The 22340-nt window shown below is 39.3% G+C and overlaps 1 pseudogene; it reads right to left on the bottom strand.

The window, feature by feature from the left end:
• LOC131478263 (golgin-45-like) overlaps positions 1-21173 on the bottom strand; it is a 33808-nt pseudogene extending 12635 nt beyond the window's left edge.
• Between the last annotated feature and the right edge of the window lie 1167 nt (positions 21174-22340).

Below are 22340 nucleotides of genomic sequence, written 5' to 3'. Positions count from 1 at the left end.
AAGCCTGCTCAAAGATCTTCTGATACTCACAAACCAGAGCAGACACTCCCAGATCACATGTCACCCTCTGCCATGGAATATAGAAGTCTTGCACTCCGTCAGCGTGCTTGTTGTGAGATCACAGATTTTGCTGATAATTTTCCATGTCTGTTCTACTTCTCCCTGAGGGATATTCGTAATCACCATTGTGCACACCAAGAAACCATCTATAATAGAAGAAGAAACGTCACTTTGGGAGAGTGTCATCATATGATAAATGTCTGAGTTGTTCCTTTCATTTGGGTATGAATATCACTTCAACATAAGCTTTTGAGAGAAAATGAAATGTGGCAAATGTTGTGTTCATCGTGCTCTGTGTTTTTAACATTCATTTTATTAATAATTTTGAATCAATACCTGTGATGTAAATATCCACCGTTGTCTGGACCCAAGTGAATTCTCAGGTTTGCCAGCTAAACTGCCCACCACCAGGATTCTTGCAGGTTGAACCTGCTACCTGCATTTGCCTCAGCCTCTTGGTGACAGGTGGGCTCTCAGCCAGCTGTTCCTCCTCACACTGCATGTTCTGCCCCAGTCCAGGCTGAATGATGACTCTGTATGGTTCATATTCTGAAAAAAACACAGACACAACAGGCTCTTTAGACAGTTGCACATGCCGCTGATGTTGCAACAGAGCATGCTGGGATCATCCTAGTGTGGACATACACTGGGTGACTGCTCTGTTAAAAATGTTTCTTGTATGTTTCTGACTTACCGAAGTATATGGGATTTTAGTACAAAAACTGGAGAACATAAGTTTGAAGTCCACTAGATAAATTAATCAGATGAAAAACAAACAAAAACTATGCATGAATCTGACACTTGGGGCATTTACCAAGCTTGACATCCCCCAATTTAATCACTAAACCTGAGCATGGTGCTCCTGCTTGTGTGGCAAACACTACGGTATATACTGCAGTTGCAAGTCCTTTGTTCTGGGATTGCAAATTGCATGCAACAAAGTCACAAACAAAAAAATCTGCACACACATATACGCCATAAGTCTTAGGACCACACATTTTTTTTAATGTATTTTATTTTATTGTATAGCTGTTGACAATCTTTACATATTGTGGTTAACAAAAAAAGGTTCAGGGGGTATAGGGAAGTGGGTAATACTATTATGTCCATATTGTTTCCATCGTGTATCTGAGGCAAAGGGGGATATTGAGGGAGAAGCCCCACCCAGTTTCCCACCCACCCCAAGTCCCGGATGTGGTGCATGCTCTGAGATATTTGCTCAAGTGGTTTTAATAGTTCTCCAGTTATGAATCGCTGCCAGTTTCACTCAATGAGGTCGTCCACTGAGGACCACACATTTGTAAAACTAACAACTCATTCATTAGCAATTGGAATGAATACCTATCAAACACATGTAGAGGAAGTATGCCAATGATCCTGTATGACATAGTACAGTCTACTATGACTCATAGAGGTGGGTACTACTCCGTAAGATACTAACAGAGGTGAACACTGAGGCTCAGAGAAGAAGGAAGCCTGGCCAGAGAGCAGGAGACCAGTTCGGCAATCTTGCTTCCTGTACAGTGTGCTAATACAGTGAAGATGTGGGTCATTATCTGCATTTTCTTCACATCCAAAACCATTTTTACATGATTCTACAGAGAACTGGAAGATTCATTATTAATCAAGCAGAGCTTATCTCTCCTCAAAATACATATCTTCAGTTACTTTTTTAACATTATAATTCAAATGTTCTATGCAAAATTTCTTTCAACGGTTCCTACAACAAAACAATAGGAATGAAACCGGCTGACTCCCAGAGAGATGCGACAGTCCCCTGTTGTGCATGCCCTTGTGTTCCCAGAATTCAAGGGAGACCAGGACCTACTGGGAATCCTGCAGCCCAAAAGTGTCTTCACTAAGACAGAAACAGAGGATACTGAGACAGTCTAGGTTAAGTTCTAGACAAACACACTAAAACAAGGGTTCCAGTGACACGGCAGGGGTCTGAAGACAAACCTGGGCTACAGGAGTAGGATTCCCCCTTCTCATGCTAAATGTGCACTCTCATTTTACCTCTGTGTATCAGAGAAAGACAGACATCCTCAAGCTCAGTGTTGTGCCAGTTGGGTCTCAAATATTGAATAGGCTGACATGAAGAACACCATGATGTTACATGTCTGCACAACCTCCTGTAGTACATCTCCTGTAGAACATCTCAAAACAGGAATATTCTACCTTTCCTATGATAAACAAGCTCCTCTGTGTCTGTACCAGGAATCAGTAGCAGGGATTTTAACCCAAGGCCCAACCTGCACTTCATCTCATTTCTCAGAAGAAAGACAATCACTTATGCCCTCCAAAACTTAAGATGTTTTTCTAGCTGCTTGTCCAGGGCATAGGCAGAAGGCTTTAATGGAAGAAGCTTCTCCTTGAGAAGTTCAAGCTCCTGTTGAGTCTTGGCCAGGTGGGAGGGCAAGATCTGGTGTTCTAGGAGGTTCATTTCTATCCTTGGATCTGTTGGAGTATTGGTATACGCTGCCATGCTGATGGTTTTGGCAGTCATTAATCCTGTGTCTAGGCCTTAGTGAAACAAGCACATGATGTTTAAAATAAACAAAGTCGAAGTGATTAATGAGGAGTCATGAATGGCAATAGCTGTCAATCTTCACTTGCTGCAGAGAATCACTTCATCGGCATCCAACAGTACTTGTGAGTTCTTAATCACACAAACATGGATGAAGTTGCCAGAGCCCTAAGCTAACGCTTAAAATGCTGAAAATTTTAGCAATTCATGCAGTTCTAGGGATTATTAAGATCATGTAGGCTTATTGGTATGTAAATCACATTTTATTCAAAGTGATGCCTTAGACTTGACTTCAGTCATCAGTGTGCTTTTGTATTTAATTCCAATGGTTCACTTTTCTGGATTTTTTACAAAGATCCATCTTTCAATTTCAATAATTCTCTTCATTACTAGTTTTTATAATTGTTTCCCTTCCTTCTGTTATCTTTGTTCCTTCTTTATAGTTAGTTCCTGCAGATGTAATGTTAAGGTTATTGATCTTTTTTAGGTAAAAATGTGATGAGTGTCGATTTAGTTGTTATTCATCTAACCCAGCAGTTTCAGAATGTGTGAGTGTTTAGCACAAGGGTGTCAAATAGGTCCTCTGTAGCTTAGGTTTCTTTCTGTCCAGGCTCAATCAAGTGTGGATCCAAATTTTTTAAAACATTTCATCTGTCTGAGTATGTCTCCACTTTTTCCTTGTTTTATTTCTTCCATTTATGGGGATGGGTTGGCCAGGCGTGGGAAATAATTTATCTTATTCTGTCAAAACAACCAGAGAAGAAAAGATCTAAAATGCTTTAAATCTTTTACAGGCTAATTTTTAAAAAAATATTTTATTTTACTTGAAAGTCAGAGTTATAGAGGAGAGACAGTGAATCTTCCATGTGCTGACTCACCTCCCAAATGGTTGCAATAGCTGGAATCAAACTGATGCAAAACCAGAAGCCAGGAGATTCTTTTGGGTTTCCCACATGGGTGCAGGTGCCCAAAGAGTTGGTTCATCCTCTTCTGCCTCCCCAGGCCATGAGTGAGGAGACAGATTTGAACTGGAGCGGCCAGGGCTTCAACTTGTGCCCATGTAGAATGCTGGCACCACAGGTGGATGAGCCTGCTATGCCAGCACACTGGCCAAGTTTTTAATTTTATTTTCTCCAACATTCCCTACAGAGAAAAGCTCCTCTGGGTATACCTTTAACAATATATTGTCAAATAATTTTTAAAAGTCCTTGAAAATAGAATTAAGAATCTGGCTGAAAAGTTTTTGCAAAATTTGATTTACCACCTGCACCATTTCCAAACATCAGTGGCATTAACCAGTCTGACCTTGTTGTGTAACCACCAATGCCCACCCATAGAAATGTTTCATCATCCCAAATCAAACTCTCTGCCCACCAGAATATACAACCAAAACCTTGCTCTGCTCTCTTTTTGGTCCTTGATAGCAACTGTTTGGTCTGTAGATTTGAATTTTCTAGGTGACTCATTTGAATGGAATTATACAAAATTATTTCTTTTCTGTGTATTTCACTTACCATGTTTTAAAGGTTCACCTACATTGCAGCTTGCTCTAATATTTCTTTCCGTTTTAAGGCTGAACAATTTACCTTTGCATGCATATGTATCATTTTTTCTCCATTTGTCCATCAACAGACACTTTGATTATTTCTACCTTTCAGTCATTATGGGTAAAGTTGCTAAGAACACAGGTGCAAAAGTACATACTCATTTCTGCTTCTAATTCTTTTGGACATTTGCATACAAGCGGAATTGCAATACAATATAAGAGTATGCTTGGTTTGTTTAAGAGTCTGCCATGTTGTCTTCAGAAATTGTTGCATCATCTTAAAAACGCTCAAGCTTGACTGTGATGATATTATACCAGCTCTGACTTCGGACCAGAAATGGTCTCCCCAAGAAACTGTTCAACCCATCTGGACAATAAGTAGCTGGACTCCATGCTTGGTATATGTTTGCAAGGAAAGAATCTTGATTGAATTTGAACTGTAATGCTGCATCAAGGTGGAGGAATCCACCAGGGGGGAGAGGAGGGGGAGGGGTGGGGAGATTCTCAGAGTCTATGAAACTGTCACATAATGCAAAATATTAATAAAAATATATAAAACAAAAACAAAACAAAACAAAACAAAACAAAACTGAGGGAACCAGGATGAAGTAAGCCATCAGACCAGCACACCAGAAGTAAAATTTGTATGGCTGCAAGCCCATGTTTTACAATATTATTGTCATGAATACAAATTGTTATGACTCTGTGGGAAAAAAAAACGCTCAAGTAATACAAGTGATTCTAATTTCTCCATATCCTCACCTTATTTGTGCTCTTTATTTCTAGTAGCTGGATATCATGTAATATTGAGTGACCTTTCCCTAATGATTAATAGTACTGAAAATCTTCTGAAATGTTTGGTAGCCTTCTGTGTATTTTTAGTCAACATGTATTCAAGTCTTTTCCCACTGTTTTATTTACTTCTTTGATTGATGACCTGCAAAAATTCTTTGTATGTTCTGGACACTAGATTGATGAGTTGTAAGTATTTTATCTCATTCTGCTATCTTTACATTAGGACTTTTTACAGAAGAGTTTTGAAAGTGTAAAACATTTCAATGTGCATGCTTCTGGTGTCACAATAAATCACTGCTAAATTCAATGTAGCAACTTCCCCCCTTGAAAAAGAATTATTTGAAACAGTCTAAGCAGGATGAAGACTGGAATTAAAAGATACCCTTCCTGGGAGAGGAAAAGGGATATTCATTGGTGGTGAGCAATGTACTGTGGTGAGTTATGTTGCCCTGCATGATGTTGGCATCCTGTAATGGAATGTTGGCTCAAGTTACAGCTACTCCACTTGCAATTTAGTTTCCTGCTGATGTACCCGGGAGGACACAGACAATGGCCCTCATGGTTACTGTTGTTGGTTCTTGGTTCTTGGTTCAGGAATGGCCCAGAGAATGGCTATAATTCAATCATCAAATAGTTGATATATTTCTTTTTCTGCATCTGTCACTTTGATTTTCTAAATAATCAATACATCTTTTTCACAAAGAGAATATTCACAATAGAGAAGGTAGAGAAATCTATTGATAATTGAAAGTATAAGTAACTCAGATGGGTAATATAAAAAATAAATTGACATATTTTAAATATATTGTTTGACCAGATATCTTTGTTGATAGGCACTCTGCAAGTAATTTCTTAGACTTGGTTTTAATATATTTTAAAAATATTTTAAAAGCCACTATAAAAATGCATTGAAAGACATTTCAAAAACATGCAATAGCATATAGTTGGTAAGTTGCATTTTTGTGTAGATGATCATCTATAAAGAATCTACCCACACTATGCTTTATAAATATCATGCTGGAGAGTCCTTGACATTATATTTCATGAAAATCAGACAAAAGTTAAAAACATATTTATTTTATAGATGTCAGATTGTATGTATTCAGAATATGGAATTTACCATATAAGAACAATATGAGAACATGGTATGTTAAAGTACTCGCTAATTTAGCTCAAAAATATAGTTTTTCCAAATATATACCACTTATTTATAAAAGATAATGTCCTTCACCTATAGTACTTCTTCAAAACTAAAAAGAAATTGCCCTTGCCCCTTACCCTCTTATTAATATATTATTAATATGTAGTAGGAGCCAGAAAACGTTTTAGATTAAGGACCGATAGTAAATATTTCAGTCTTGGCAGGTCATGCAAGCCCTGCTACATCTACTCAACTCTGGAAAAGTGCTGCTAAGGTGCAAATACAACAGTAAATGAGTGGGTATGGCTGCCTGTAATCTTTTCTTTAGCACACCATGATACATTCTCATATAAGATATTCAAAAGATAAATATTAATTTAGGCCCCTGGAGTGGGCTTGTGATATTTTAGGAAAGAAGATACTTATGTTTTAAATGAGAGTACCTGGTTTTGGAGCTCAGCTTCAAATCCTAATTGCAGCTTTCTGCTAATACAGACCACAGGAGGCAGTGGTAATGGCTCCAGTAATTAAGCTGCTGAGGTCTATGTGGGGGACCTGGATGGGAATGACAGCTCACAGTCTCAGCCCTGCCTCAGTGCCAGCCACTGTTGGATTCTGGGGAGGGAATCACTGGGTGGAAGGTCTCTCTCTCTCTGCTTTTAAATAAGTAGATTAAATTTACAAATAAATCAGGGCCTAAAAGGAATTTACAAACTATTTCTCTTTTACAGTCCTTTATGCAAATCATTGTTGTTTCCCAGAAAGTATTTTCTGTTTTCACACTTACCTTCTTTTCTTATTCTGAGATATTCATTAAGAACGGGTAATCTCGAATCCAGTACATGAAATATCTTTGGGAATAATGCAAACAGGAAGGGATACTACTTTTAACATTATAAGAACCCCAAGTCTCAAATGATAACTGTTGGATAATAAGCAAGCGCTTGCACCATGCCTTAACATACAGAATGTTGAAGGGCAGTAAGCTCTCCTTGGCAGTGATTGCAGCAACTGAAAGCTCTATTTCCATATCTGGTATAGAGATGATATCTTCCAATAATTTTCTTTGTAGCAGGTAAGGTGGTTGGTGAAGACTCAGCAAATGGATTATCAGGGGTGCTTTCTGAACAGGTAACTAGATCCAAAATGTGCAGAATCTTAAAACAAACTAAAAGATAAGGTTAGATGAATAAAACATCATGTACACAAGTCCTTAATTTATTTGATGAATCATTACTATAGAGTTCCATTTCATTAATAAGTAATCCCAGAAAAACAATATCTATTGATGACAGGAAATATTATACTCATTTTCTCTAGAAGCTCTGAATTTAATAATGATATATGCCTATTATATAGTCTAGGGAAAGCATTTTTTTAAATTCATGACCATTTTTCTTTTTTTATTAATTATTTTGCATTATGTGACAGTTTCATAGGCTCTGGGAATCCCCCCACCCCTCCTTACGCCCCTCTCCCCCCTGGTGGATTCCTCCACCTTGATGTAGCATTACAGTTCAAATTCAATCAAGATTCTTTCCTTGCAAACATATACCAAGCATAGAGTCCAGCTACTTATTGTCCAGATGGGTTGAACAGTTTCTTGGGGAGACCATTTCTGAGCCAAAGTTAGAGCTGGTAGAATATCATCCCAGTTAATTAAGAGTCCCAATATAACATCAACAGCAATTTGCAACATTATGGAATTGACATGGTTTTGAGTAACCAGTATGTTAAAAAAAAAAAAAAAGTAAGTCCTAGCCACAACCTATGATTAGCTCATTGACATTTCAATTTTAGTTTATATACAGGACCGGCTGCTATATTCCTTAAAATGGCTATAAGGTACCATTCAGCTGTCTCGTGTCTATTTCATTTTAGTATTTAGCCATTTGTTGTGTTGAAGTATAATTTTGCTGATCTTGGCAGATTTTAGGATAATCTAGACTGTCTTGTAACTCTAGCAAGACATTTGTTGACAATTAAGGTGCAGAACATTTTTTTGGGGGGGGTGTGTGCAGGAAAATCCTCAACACCATGGTGAGGAGTAACTAATCTTTGTGTCCCACCCAGCGAGGCATAAGCCAATCCACGCCAGCTCTTTCCTGTCAGATTCCAGGCTCTACTTTCTGTTGTTTGTCTATTTATTTTAGTTTTTTTTTAGTTTGTATGATTGTTTGTTTGCTGTGAGGGGTTTTTGGAGCTATCCCAATGGTCATTGCAAGGGAGGGCGGGGGTCCAGAGGTGGAGCCAGGCTCGGACCAGAGAAAGCTCTCCTCCCTGGTCCCGAAGGACATTAATTGTTCTTCTGTGTCTGCTGACCGCTCAGGACTTCTGGTTGTCTTTCCGATGAAGTTGGTTTCTGCACGGTAGTGTTTGGACTTCTTCCATCCCCTGCAGAAGTTCCGGTTGGGGGTGGGTGACCTCAGAGTACTCGGCCTCCAAGGGCATCCAATTCCCTGTGGCCTCCTTGGCAGTTGGGATATAGTCCTTGTTGCTTGTATTAATAGTTTGTGGTGAAGGTCTGGGAGTCTTCATGGTTGGGATCCAAGCTTCCTCCTTAACACCTGCTCCACTCTGGAGTGCCCCCCTGCTCCACGCACATGACCTCCTGTTAAGAGGTTGTCAGGATCACACCCGATTCCCCCTTCATGCATTGGTATAGTAGTTTTACTATTGTTTAGTGACGCTATGAATCTGTTGTCTATGAATTACCAGATTTGATCTTGATAGGCTATATTGTACTTTTTTTCTCACTCTTTTCATCATGACCATTTTTCTTATGGATAGTAATGAGACAGAATGAAAAACAGAAAAAAAAGAGATAAAACAATTGTACTTTTAGTTGATGCTGTGGCACGGTGATTCCAGTACTGTCTGTAATACCAGCATCCTATATAGGTACCAGTTTAAGTCCTGGCTACCCAACTTCTAATGTAGCTCGTTGGCAATATATCTGGGAAAACAGTGGATGATGGCCCAAGTGCATGAATCCCTGCACCCATCTGACACACATGGACAATACCCTTCCCTAGGGAGTTCTGCCTGGCCCAGGGCTTGGCCATTTTGGTCATCTGGGGATGAAACAGTCAGGAAAACTCTAACTATTCTGTCCTCTTTCTCTGGAACTCTTCCAAACAAATAGGTAAATCCTAAGAAAAATCCCACAATTATCCTTAACATAAATGTCTACTCTTAATCCAAAGCAGTACCTCTTGGGCTCCTGTGCCCCTATCTTTTAAGAGATTTATTAATTATTTTTATTGGGAAGGCAGATCAGATTTATGGACAGGGAGAGACACCACAAAAGATCATCTCTCTGTTGGTTCACTCCCCAAATAGCCTCAATGGCTGGAGCTGAGCTGATCTGAAGCCAGGAAACAGGCGCTTCTTCCAAGCATCCCACATGGATGCAGAATTCTAAGGACTTGGTCATCTTTTATTCATTTCCCAGACTATAGAGATGGAAGCCAAGGGAGCAACCAGGACATGAAATATCGCCTATATGGAATCCCAGCCCTTGCAATGTGAAGATTTAGTCATTGAGCCACTGCACCAAGCTTTACCCCCTTTTTAAATCTTTGACTTAACTGATTCTTTTACAGAAATGCGAGTTCAGCCTTTGATTTTTTTTAATTCAATGGCTTTTTGTTTTTCTAATTTATGCAAAACATAGCAGGCAATGCTTCTGCAATGTGAAGTAGAAGGAGAAAGGATATTTGAGAAATAAGCTTGGGAATGGAAATGGAAAATGTCTATTCAATATAAACAATATAGATTCTATAATGAGGGAAACTGGGGCCTCTTTGAAGGTTGTACTATATTTTTAAAATAATTCTGGCAGTAGGAGAGTGAATGATCCAGTCAGGGAAGAAACAAGACAGGGTGTGCTTGGCACCACAGCCTACTGGCTAATGTCCTTGCTTTACATGCGCCATGATCCCCTGTGTGCACAAGTTCTTGACCTGGCTGCTCCACTTCCCAGCCAGCTCCCTGCTTGTGGCCTGGCAAAGCAGTTGAGGATGGCCCAAATCTTGGGACCCCACAGGCATGTTGGAGACCTGCACAATGCTCCTGGCTTGTGGCTTCAGATCAGCTCAGCTCTGTTTTATGTGGCCACTTAGACAGTGAACCAGTAAGCAGATGGAGGATATTTTTTCTTCTCTCTGTAAATGTACCTTTCCTAGAAAAATAAATCTTAGCAATAATAACAAAAAAAGTACAAAAACAAGACATGGGTATTAGTGATGGGACTGTAGCAATAATCTATGCCAGGACATTAAAATTGGGGGAAGATCTAAATTAAAAGATCTAAAAGATTTACAAAATTAGTAATATTTGGGGGATAAAGGAAACAAAAATCAAGGCTACTATCTATTGAGAAATTACTATAAAATGGAAATCACTACAGCACTATCTGCTTTATGGAATCCTGGAAACGTATTTAAGAAACTGAAAATTATATACTGATTTTTAAATGAAAAATAACCCATGACCCAGTAGCTAAATTAATGACTTCTTTCAAAATAATTGCAAATTCTTCCCTTTAAGGACAAAGCAATAAATTTAGAGAAGAATACATCTTAGATTTATGAGGAAACAATTCCTTCTAGATTACAATCTCATTAATACAACAATCATGTTTGGCTCACATTTCCTAACTCTGAAGGCCAAGTGCTTCCCATTACATCATGTCACCTTTGAGGAAGAATTCATTCTGAGTTCCATTGATCAGGAAAGAGAAGATATCTTACCTTTTCAGCCACTTTCTCAGCTGGAGTGCTGCAAAACTCAACAGAGGCCAGAACCTTCTTTTGACTGCTCATGCCAAAATTTCCCAGAAGATGAGTGTTTACTGCCTTTGCCAGACTGTGATTTGCCAGTGCTAGTTCCGTGGTGTTGTAGAGCTGTGCACCAGCTCTTTTCCCCACTGTAATGAGATTATGAGTTCCTCCAGTAACCTGTAGAGAACACACATATACCCTCAACATTAATAACACGGCAAAATGTAAACATTAATTATTGTAAGTAAATGAGAAATATGTTGGCAGCAAATCATTTCCCCATCTTTCTTACAATTCAGTAAATAATGAAATCTTGTTAAATAAATTAGGCTACTTAAGTACCTCTCAATCTCCTACTCAACATATAGCATTATTATGTTTTTATATTTAATACAGGAAATGATGGTTTCATCAGTGCATCTATGAGATATTCATATGCCTACTTTAATTTACATTAAATGATTTTTTAATGCTAAAACAACCTACAATTCATGGGATTAATAACACTTGGTCATGATCTACTCAAATTATTTGAAGGATTTTTGCATTTGTGTTCCTTAGAGGTATTGGTCTGCAGTTTTCTTTTATAACAGTTGTGGTTTCCGCACTTAAGATAATGTCATCCTGCTAACGTAATTGGGATATTCTCATTTTCTAGAATTTGTGTAAATTTTGTTCCATTTCTTACTTAGCTGCTTATTAGTACACTCCAGTGAATCCAATGAGACTGTGCCTAGGATTTCACAAACCGGAAAGTTTAGTACCACAAATTCAATCACTTTAATATACCAGGGTTATTCAGGTTATCTTTTGAGTCACTTTAGAAATCTTTCATCAAAATTGCTGCAGTGCACATAGCAACAGTCTGTTGTATACAGTGCATCTCATTACTGACCACTTGTTGCACATCTCCTTACTCACTTCTGATTAGACTTGTTATCTGATTACTATCCTCTCAAAGACCTTAAATTTACTTTCAATTTTTTTCTCTCCTATTTATCATTTTGCTTTCCTCTTACTTTGTGTTTAATGTATGTATGTGTATGGTATAAATAGGGAGTTTAAATTATTGATGAAATCCTTTTTGTACCACAAGCACTTAGGCTATGAATTTCCCTCTTAATACTATACTAGTTGCCTCTAACCAAGTTTTGACATTTTGATGTACCTTATTTTAACTGACTCTGACTCTGCTAACAATACATTACTTGTATAAAAGCACAAAAAACTTTTATAGCAGGCCATACATTTTGATAACTCTGAACTATACTGACAGCAACAAGTTCTACCACATTTGCAAATCATCAAAAGGATTTTTGATAGCAAAGACAAGCATTTATTGTAAAATATTAAAACTATTTTAACTAAAATTCTTTTAGATCTAGAGCTTATATCTATTCGAGAGGTATATAATTCTTTTCCCAACAAAAACAATTGAAAAGAAGCACATACATTGGGAGAAAATAAACTGTCACAGTAACAAAACTTGTAGGAGAGTTCAGAGGAAAACTAGCACCATACTTGTGGGTGGCAGCCATTTCTTCCTGGAACTGTTCCCATTCGCTTATGAGATCTTGGATGGCACTTGTGCCTCGTGATTCTGATGCTGTAAAACTGCTCTGGAATTGGTTAACTCATCTGGCATCACCCAGGAAAAGTTTCAGTTCTTACACATAAATTCTCTCATGATTACACAATGTAAAGAAGTAACATAGATACAATTGTTTTCAAAAGGCTAACATAGATGACTAAAATAGTCAAATCACTTCTCAGTTTAAAAACATATGCAAAAAAAATTTTTTAAATGTGGCCTAATAGCTAAAGTCCTCTCTTTGCAAGCTCTGGGATTGCATATGAGTGCCTGGTTGTGAGCCAGCAGCCCCACTTCCCATCCAACTCCCTGCTTGTGGCCTGGGAAAGCAGTTGAGGACGGATCAAAGCCTTGGGACCCTGCACCAGTAAGGGAGAGCCAGAGGAAGCCCTGGCTCCTGGCTTTCGATTGGTTCAGGAAGTAAATCAATGGACGGAAGATTTTCCTTTCTGTTTCTGTTGCACTCTCAGTATATCTGATTTTCCAATAAAATAAATAAATCTTTAGCAGGTACATGTAAAAATGTTTATGAATTTAGGTCTCAGTAAAGTAACATAGGCTATTAAAAATAAGACAAAAATTTTACTTAACTTTTGCAAAAAAATTGTTTATTTATACTTCAAAGGTGTATTTACAGAGAGAATGATATGCGGAAAGGGAAACATCTTCCACACTGGCATGCTCTCCAAGTGACTGCATCACTGGAACTAAGTGGTCCCAAAGCCAGGAGCCAGCAGCCTCGTCTGGGTGGACCACACGTAGGTATAAGGCCATCTTCACATGCCTTCCCATGCCATAAGCAGGGAGTTGTTTGGGTGACGCTTGAAGGTGGAGGATTAGCCTATTGATGCACAGTGCTGGCTACTGACATTTCTACATAACAACTTTTGTAATCTCAAATTTGCAAATTGGTGGAATTTTGAAAAACAGTTAAGAAATGCTTTTAGACACACAAAAACAACAAACACAAAAAAACAGTTATTTTCTTACAAACCATCTATTTACACTTACAAACCATGAATATAGAAAGATTTCCACAAAAGGACAAACTGTCTTTCTTTCTACTTTAGCATGCTTATATGTCATATGTAAGTAATCAAGTATGACATTCTTCCAGAAAAAAAAAATATATCTTTCTACATGAAATAATTGCACAGTGAGTTAATCAAGCATATCATGGCTGTTTCACTTTCAATCCAGCTCCCTATTCATGTGCCTGGGAAAACAGCAGAAGTTAGTCATAGCACTTCTAACCCATGACCCACATGGCAGGCCTGGAAGCAACACCTGGCTCCTGGCTTTAACCACTGCAGACACCTGGGGAGGGAACCAACAAGTGCAGTCTCTTTCTGTTTCCTCACCTATTTCTGCAACTCTGCCTTTCAGATGAATCTTTCTTTTTTTTTTTAAAAAAAGGAATTGTACAACACAAATCTTAGACTTCTATGTTTCTGCATACAGAATTACCTCATTGCTGTTTCAAAAAAATTTTAAAAAGCTTAATGTTTTCTTGTGATTGGATGTGCTACATTTTACCCAACCAGACCTATACTGATGTCAGTGTAACAACATGTTAAAAGATGGTTATTGCTGAAAACTGTAAAATTAAACATTCATAACGATTTTGAAAATCTTAAACTGAAAAAAATTTCTTATTAATTTAAAGAGTTAGAGAGTGAGGAAAAGGGATTTTCATCTGCTGGTTCCCACCTAAATGGCCACAACAATTGGGGCTAGGCCAGGCAGTGGTCAGGCTAGGCCAAGGCTGAAGCCAGGAAACAGGAGCTGCTTCTTCGTCTTCCTCGTTAGTGGCAAAGACCCCAGAACTTGGGCTACTCTTCGCTGCTTTCCTAGAAAACGAGCAGGGAGCTGGATCCAAAGTGGAGCAGCTAGGACTCAAACCAGCAATCAAATAGGAAGCCAGTTTAGCACATGGTGGTGATTAAGCCACAATACTCACACTAACACAATTTAAGGAAATGACTCCTTTAGTAGAAAGTATTACAGATATTAAAACATGAAGAAGGCTTTTCCTGAAAATGTTCTTCTTCACAATCAGTGGTTCTTAATGTACAGTATGGAGACCTTTGATATTTTGTATGAAATCTCAAGGTGATTCAGTGTTAAATAAGCAGTTAATAAACAAATTTTACAACATATTTTGCTAAACACCAGAGGTATGGATGTGAAACACACAGGGCTGGTATTTCAGTAATTCAAAGTCATTGTTGGGGTGGGCGATAGCGTCGTAAATGGACAAAAGAGTCTAAAGTGCTAGCACAGTTTTCTGCCACCAGTTTGCCCAGATGTCTGCACTGGGACTTGGTGTTCTTTACCTGTGTGGAAAAACAGCCTCATTTGCCATGCCATAAAAATGTTACTGTTTTGGTAATTGTATAGAGAAGGAGAAAGGCTGAGATGCTCTATCATACAGGAATGAACAATAAAACAGAGAACGGAGGGAGAAGAATGATATTTTTCAGATACTTGGGGAAAAGTAATTAATTTATCTTTTACTGATTTTAGAATTTATCAGACTTCTGAACTTAGTTTTATTTTGGTCTGAATATGAGGGTGGATCTTTATATTTTTCCTGGAAGTTTGGGTGAACTTCCAGGAAAAAACCCACATCTTAAAGTATATATGATTTGCTTTGATAATTTTAGTAAAGAAAAATCATACTACGGATAAAAAATTTGATAGCAAAAGCTAGGAAATGAAATACTATTTACACTGCCACATACCTGCTTGCAAGGAATTTGCTTCGCCACACATCACACTGTATTGAGAGGTGTTCTAACGGTTCGGAGAGTTGAGCTGTGTTTCAGCCGAGGGCTTCATTTTCTAATATAAGCTGGTTCCTGTCACAGGCTAGACGTTCAAAGTGATACTGAAGATCATCTCCAACAGAAGCTACCAGCAACTTTTTTGACTCGTGATTTACCTAGTAAAGATATAGCCATGCAAATTCAAAGCAATGCCATTGACGTTAATGTAACAAAATTAATAAGAGAAACCATGTTTCTGTTAATTTGGCCCATCATTACTTAAAACATATGTTAGAAAGTGGCATTGAATATCAAGATTCACAATAATTTGTGTATATAAATATGTTATACTTACAAATATAAAAATATGTTCAAATCCCTATGAACTGATCCTCTTAGAAGAATGCCAACTAATGTCATGAAAATAACAAAGTGCTTATGTGAACACTAAAAACCCACAAATCAGAAAGTTAAAAACATGTACTGATAGAAAGAATGTTTTATGTGCTTTTCAATACAATACTTCTAAAGTAATCTCTTGTAAGTTTTTGTTTGAAAGAATTTGAGCCAAGAAAGTAATGAAAAGTATCTAGAAATATTAAATACACTTAAGACCTATAAATATGGAATATTATATAAATACCTATAAATAAAATACTTGTACATGTAAATTACTTTCTTAGATTTTTAAAATTTTATCAGGAAAGCACACACACATTCAGAGAGCAGAAGTATCTTCCTTTCCCTGGTTCACTTTTCAAATGGCAACAGCAGCTGGAGTTAGCCCAGTACAAATTCAGGAGTGGAGAGCTTCTTCTGAGTCTCCCACATGGGTACAGGGGACTCCACTGCCTTTCCAGGCCAGAAGCAAGGAGCTGGATTGAAAGTGGAACAGTCAGAATTTGAACTGGTGTCTGTAGAGGATGATGACATCACCAACTAAGGCTTAGCTTGTTAAGCCACTATATCAGGTCTTTAAATATATACTTTATATTGTTATTGGAAAAGCAGCAAAAAACTAAAATGTCTCAAGACGTGGGAATAGGTAAAGCTTTTATGTTTGATAAGATCCCAAAAGCAGAAGCCATCAAAAACAGTTAAAATGGATTTAATCCAAATAAAACGTTTCTGCACAGCAAAGGATACAACAAAATGAAGAGACACCAAACAATGGCATAATAGCCCAGAGGCTGAAGTCCTTGCTTTGCACCTCCCAGGATCTTATTATGGTTTGTGTCCTGGCTGCTCCAATTCCCATCCAGCTCCCTGCTTGTGGTTTGGGAAAGCAGTTGAAGATGGCCCAAAGGCATGGGATCCTGAACCTGCATGGGAGACATGGAAGAAACTCCAGGATCTTGGCTTCCAATCACAGGCCATTGTGGCCACTTGAGGATTAAACCGGCGCATGGAAAGTCCTTCTCTCTATCTCTCCTCACTCAGCAATTCTGACTTTACAATAAAAAGAATAAATAAGTCTTTGGAGAAAAAAAAACTCATGAAAACTATATGTTGAAAAAACTATGCATGAATTTCAAATTTTTTCGAATCAAGATTGTCTGTTTTGGTTTAAAGATATATATTTTTTTTGAAAGTCAGATAAACAGAGAGGAGCAGAGACAGAGAGGATGATCCTCTGCCTGAGGATTCACTCTCCAAGTGGCCACCATGGCCAGAGTTGAGCCAATTTGAAGCCAGGAACCAGAGGCCTCTTTCTGGTCTACCACGTAGGTGGAGCATACCAAGGCTTTGGGTCATCCTCAACTGCTTTCCCAGGCCACAAAAGCAGCGAGCTGGGATTAGAACTGATGCCCATATGGGATCCAGTGCCTTCAAGGTGAGGATTTAGCCAACAGGTGGAACTGAGGTGGAACAGCTCAGGCAGCTGTATCCACCAGCATGTGCTTGGTGCAGGTGACAGAACGAATTGAAGCCTATACTGTCAGGTACATAGAAAAATCAAATCTGTGGTCAACTCAGATGAAGTTTCTTCAGTGCCTCTCCTACTACACTGCTGGATTCAGACCCTGGCCATAAGGAGACTCAGAGGATGTATAATGCTACCTTGGAGTGCATGCACCAAGCCTGGGACTACTCTGTTGCTGGTGCTAGAGCAGTGAACAGTATGTCCAGTTTCACATGGAGGACATGATGACCAGGTCATCCAGGCTATCAAGGAATGTAGACTGCATCATCAGAATACAGAGGGTAGAACAAGTGGGGGAGTTCTCAAGTTGTGCAGCCTGTTCCTGGGTCTGTGGAGCCATTAGATGAACTTTATCAACCAGTAGACCTTGGAAAGATTTTCTTAGCCGTTCAGCAACAATATAGACATCTTAGGGCTATCACAAACACACAAGTGACACCCTCAGAACACTCTTCCCCACAATGGGAACTAAGCATCACTGAGAGTCCATGTCCGATCCTCTATCGCTGATGTAGTTGGACAGCAAGGAGTGACCTTCACCCTACCACACTGCAGTAACAGTTTGAAAAAAAGACAGAAACATGTGTCCCACACACCTTCATACCTGACCACCTGCACCCCAATGAGAGGCCCACATGGGTGTGCGTTCATCTCAAATATGTTAAGATATTAAAATTAAAAATAAATGGAAGAAAAATGTGGATGTCTCTATGATCACATGTTCTTGAGACTCAGATTTACTTCCTAGGTTTCCTAACTTGACACCAAGCACTTTGTTACATGTCACCTGTGCACAAAGCTTCAGTCTGGAAGATCCACAGCCCATGAAAGAGAAGGCATTTTCCTTTGCAGCCATTGCCTGAGTAGGGCTAATGTAAATGTAAGCCAACAGCCTCATCTTTTCATCCACATTTCATGCGAGCATTTCCCTAACAATGACTATGTAGCCAATGTAGCAAGCTGTGACTATTCATTTGAGTTCTAGTTTGTTAATGAGCTGTGCACCAAGAGAGTCAGTTTGTTTTCTTCCCCACTGCAAAGAAACTAAAAGCATTCTCTTCCGTATTATGCATAAACACACATGAGCACTGAATGTAACAACACAAGAGTCACCCAAATCAAGTCAACAGGAAACATTTCTGAAAGCCTAACTTTTCCCTTTCTCAGAGTTCAGAGCATGAGGAATTCTGGGTAAATAATATTTCTCAAACACTATTATGTTGATATCTAAAAATCATTTAGGAGCAGGTGCCTTGACTCTAGACGCTCTGCCTCTAAGTGCTGATATGACATATGGGTCCTTGTTGGTTTCTGTCTTGATGTTCTACTTCCAAGCCAGCTCCGTGCCTGTTGCCAGTGAAAGCAGCGGCAAGATGGATAGCCCTAAAGCCTTGCAACTTTGCTCCCAAGTGGAAGACTTTAAGCCACTTCTGGCTCCTCATGTGAGATCAATATTTTCTGATCTTCCTGGCCATTCGGGGAGTGAACCAGCACATGGAAGATCTTTCCTTCTCTGTCTCTCCTGCTCTACATTAATCTGACTTCTAATAAATAAACAAATTTGAGAACCTTTGGAATGCATTCTACAGGAAAATTTTGTAAAGTTACCTTTTTAATATAAGAGCTCCCAATTGTATTTTTTCATCTACCCAAATGCTATCATGAATACTTTTTGATAACTTACAGTAAGTTGAATGCTGAATAACCTATCATTTATATCATTAACCACACTTGCTCACAATGTGTAAATAATGATTTTGTTGCTGGGTTTGTCCCAATACCTTCTATTAGAGGTTTTACATTTGTGAATACAAGAGATATTGATCTGTCATTATCATACACTTTTTTTGCACTTAGCATTCAGTGACAGTGGTCTCATGAAAGGAATTGCATCTAATTCTCTTTTCTGCATAATTGGCTGTGTTTTAATGTGTTATGTCTACTCAGGGTGTCAGTCCTTCAGGAATCTTTGATAGTTTCTGTTCCAAACAATTTAATCTAAAATACTGAGTGGAACTCTTTTGTGACTATAGTCATCTCTCTAGTGTACATCCCAATTCCTGAATCATAATCTCTCTCTTTCCTCTTTTGTCTCTCTAACTCTCTTGCTCTCTCTTGAAGAAAACGCAGACACACACACAAACATACAAAATACACAGATTGAATCCATCCAGATTCAGTTTTTTAATACCTCGAAATAGCTTGTCAGATGCCATAGCTCTGTAGTAATCTATCAAGGAGTCACAAGGTATAGTGGTTTTCCACCTCCAGTTTGTATAGATGCCAGAATCAGGATCCGATGATGTCACCCTCATTTCCCACACAGCTGAAACACCCCACACATTTGGGTTAGACTCTGTTGCTTTTCTAGGAGCATGAGTAAGGAGCTAAATTCAAAGTGGAATCAGCAAGGCTGCCTAGCAGAATGAAGCCTAACCAACGATGCCAGAACATCTGCCCCTGAATATGATAAATGTTGAGAGAATCAGAAGCCACAAGAAAAAGTCATTTTCCACTGATGGCCACTTACTGAATGAGGACACGACAGAGAGGAAATGCTGTTACTTTGGGGTTGGGAGATGCTTCCCCATCCCCTCCTAACTCACAGTAGAGGCTTCAGTGGCCCTGTTGGCAGGAGAGCACTGCAATCACTCTGTCTGTAACCTTCTATGTGACATTCTCACTGCACTTCATGAAAATACAATAATGGCCCTACAGAAACACAAATCCTCCACTCCACCAGGTGCCTAAGCTGGTGGACACTTTTGGTTCCAAGCCAGGTGCACACAACTTCCACAGTTGTGCTATATATAATTAGTTTTCTATCATTGACTGGAATAATGAAATCAAAATACAAACTCATATAATCATAAGCCTTACAATTCCAAAAAGATGTATTTTATGATTGACTGCAAAATTACAGTCTCCTGTGGCCCAGGGATGAGCTAAGTGGCAGCAGTGCTGCTTTCTGCCCTGATCTCCCATTACAAACATCCAGGAGATCCTGCCAGATAAAACACTTGATGTTTACTGTCATTGAGTGAGTGTTAGTCCCTGGGGATAACTCACCTGTAGCAATGTGATTTATTACTTCAACATTTTCTACCCAAATACTTTCCTAGGTCAATGTTGAAGCAACAACATTTCTGCTTTAGCAAAGGCAATAATCTAACTACAAGACACAGATGTGCCAGGTTTGCAGTTGGATAGAATAGATCCTTCCTAACCTACTCTCTTAATGTATTAAATCAATAATGTAGAGTTGACAAAAAGAAATCTGGATGAACAACTAACGTATCACACAGCAAAGGCCCAACCCCTTTCTAGATACAGAGCTAAGCAGAACACATAGCACATGTTTTTTTGTGTGTGAATATTTGGAGGGGAGGGATAAGGCCTACTGAACTGTATTTTGAAATAATGTCCAAGAGATTGTTACTTGGTGGATTAGCCTCATCTTTGAACAAACAACTCAGGACGTACATTGTCAAAGTCCCAGTTACAGTGGTAGTGATTCAGCTGGAGCAGAGCAAATCCTTATCAAGTTGGCCATTCCATGGGAGTCACCATTTTTGCTCTGAAAGATATTTCACCCGCTATGCAATGAAAAAAGAACCCTAGGACAGTGATTGAGTGGCACCATGGTTAAAATTCTGCTTGCATGTCCACATCACATATGTTAGTGTGTTTGAGTGCCACCTCTGCTCTAATATGCTCCTGCTAAAACATGCTGCAGAAGGCAACGAGTGATGCTTCAACCACGTGGGTCCTATCACCCAAAAGGATAACTAGGTGGAATTGCAAAATCCTGGAATCAGCCTTGGCTGTTGTGTTTGGAATGAAGCAGCTGCTCAAAGATTGCCACCGTGTGTGTGTGTGTGTGCACTGCCTGCTCTCTGTTGTTTTATCCCTGTCTTTCAAATGACAGCCTATTTTATAGAAACTGCTTCCTCTTTGGTTCTGTCCAGCCTCCTGCAAACCTTCAGGCTTCCTCCATGTCTGTACAAGCTGGGCATCTCAGTCCTCCGCTGGTCCATTTCTCCCAGAAAATCCTTCTAAGTTTCTTCTCCATCAGGTGACATAGAGAGCAGAGATTGCTTCTGGTCTTTATAGCTCTAGTTTTCTAGAACTCTGAGTTCATCCTTCTGTGAATGCCCAGGAGGGAGTAAGAAACAATACAGAGAGAATCGTTACAACATGTTTTGGTCAAATGTCGTTGTCTAGATCAGAAATGCTTGTGACTTGGGTCAAAATTACGGCAGTAGAGACACAGCTTTGAGAACATGTTATGGAATATTAACTTACAGATGTTTATATTAATTAAATAATATGTGAAGGAGAATCATTTGAAAGAAAACATCAGGTTCTCTTCTAAGCAACTGAGTGGATGATGATGCCACTAACTGAAGCATTGGAATAGAATTGGGGGAATCTGGGAGAAATTATATTTTCTGTTTTTGTGTTTTTGAATCTAATGCAATCATAAAACAACCTGGAGATGATGTTGAAAATGACATCAAGAGATGTGTCTAGTGCTCATGAGGAGGTTGAGCATGTTTTAAAATGAAAGGATATTAATTTCAGGACTGGAGCAATTTCATCAAATGGGGGTGTGGCCAGGGTGGCCGACCTCACCCCAATCATGGAGCAGAAAAAGGAGGAAAGGAGAGTCAACATTAACAACAACAACAAAAAGTAGGTGAGCTACACCAATGGAGGAGAAGGTCCTGGATACCGGACCCGAACCCTCCTCCCCCGGGGAGTTGCAGCAGGCCAGTAGTCTGGCCCTGGCCGACTCGCCATTGCCCAGGGGCAAAAGCTGGAAAGGCAGGAAGAAGAAAGGGCACCGAGCTGGCAGCCCCAGAGATGACATCTTTCTGCCCGAAGATATCAAACTGGACAGCGTGGAGATGGACGACACTGAGCGGGAAGTGGAGTACTTCAAAAGGTTCTGCCTGGATTTGGCTAGACAGACCCAGCAAAGGTTCTCCATCAATGGGTCCAACTTTAGCTTGAAGAAGGCCACCTTCACAGCCCACTGACCAGGGAGCACCAAGGCGGAAATGAAGATGGGCCGTGCCACGCCCCCTGTGTGCCAAGCCCTAGTCGGCCGACCTGGAGCCAGGGTGCCCGCCCTGGGCGCTGTGAGTGCGGAGCCACCGCCCAGCTGTGTCCTTAACTGTGAGCCTGCAGTCCATGACACT

The sequence above is a fragment of the Ochotona princeps genome, chromosome 2 (assembly GCF_030435755.1).
Source record: "Ochotona princeps isolate mOchPri1 chromosome 2, mOchPri1.hap1, whole genome shotgun sequence".
NCBI lineage: Eukaryota > Metazoa > Chordata > Mammalia > Lagomorpha > Ochotonidae > Ochotona > Ochotona princeps.
This window is presented reverse-complemented; position numbering and strand designations above follow the sequence as displayed.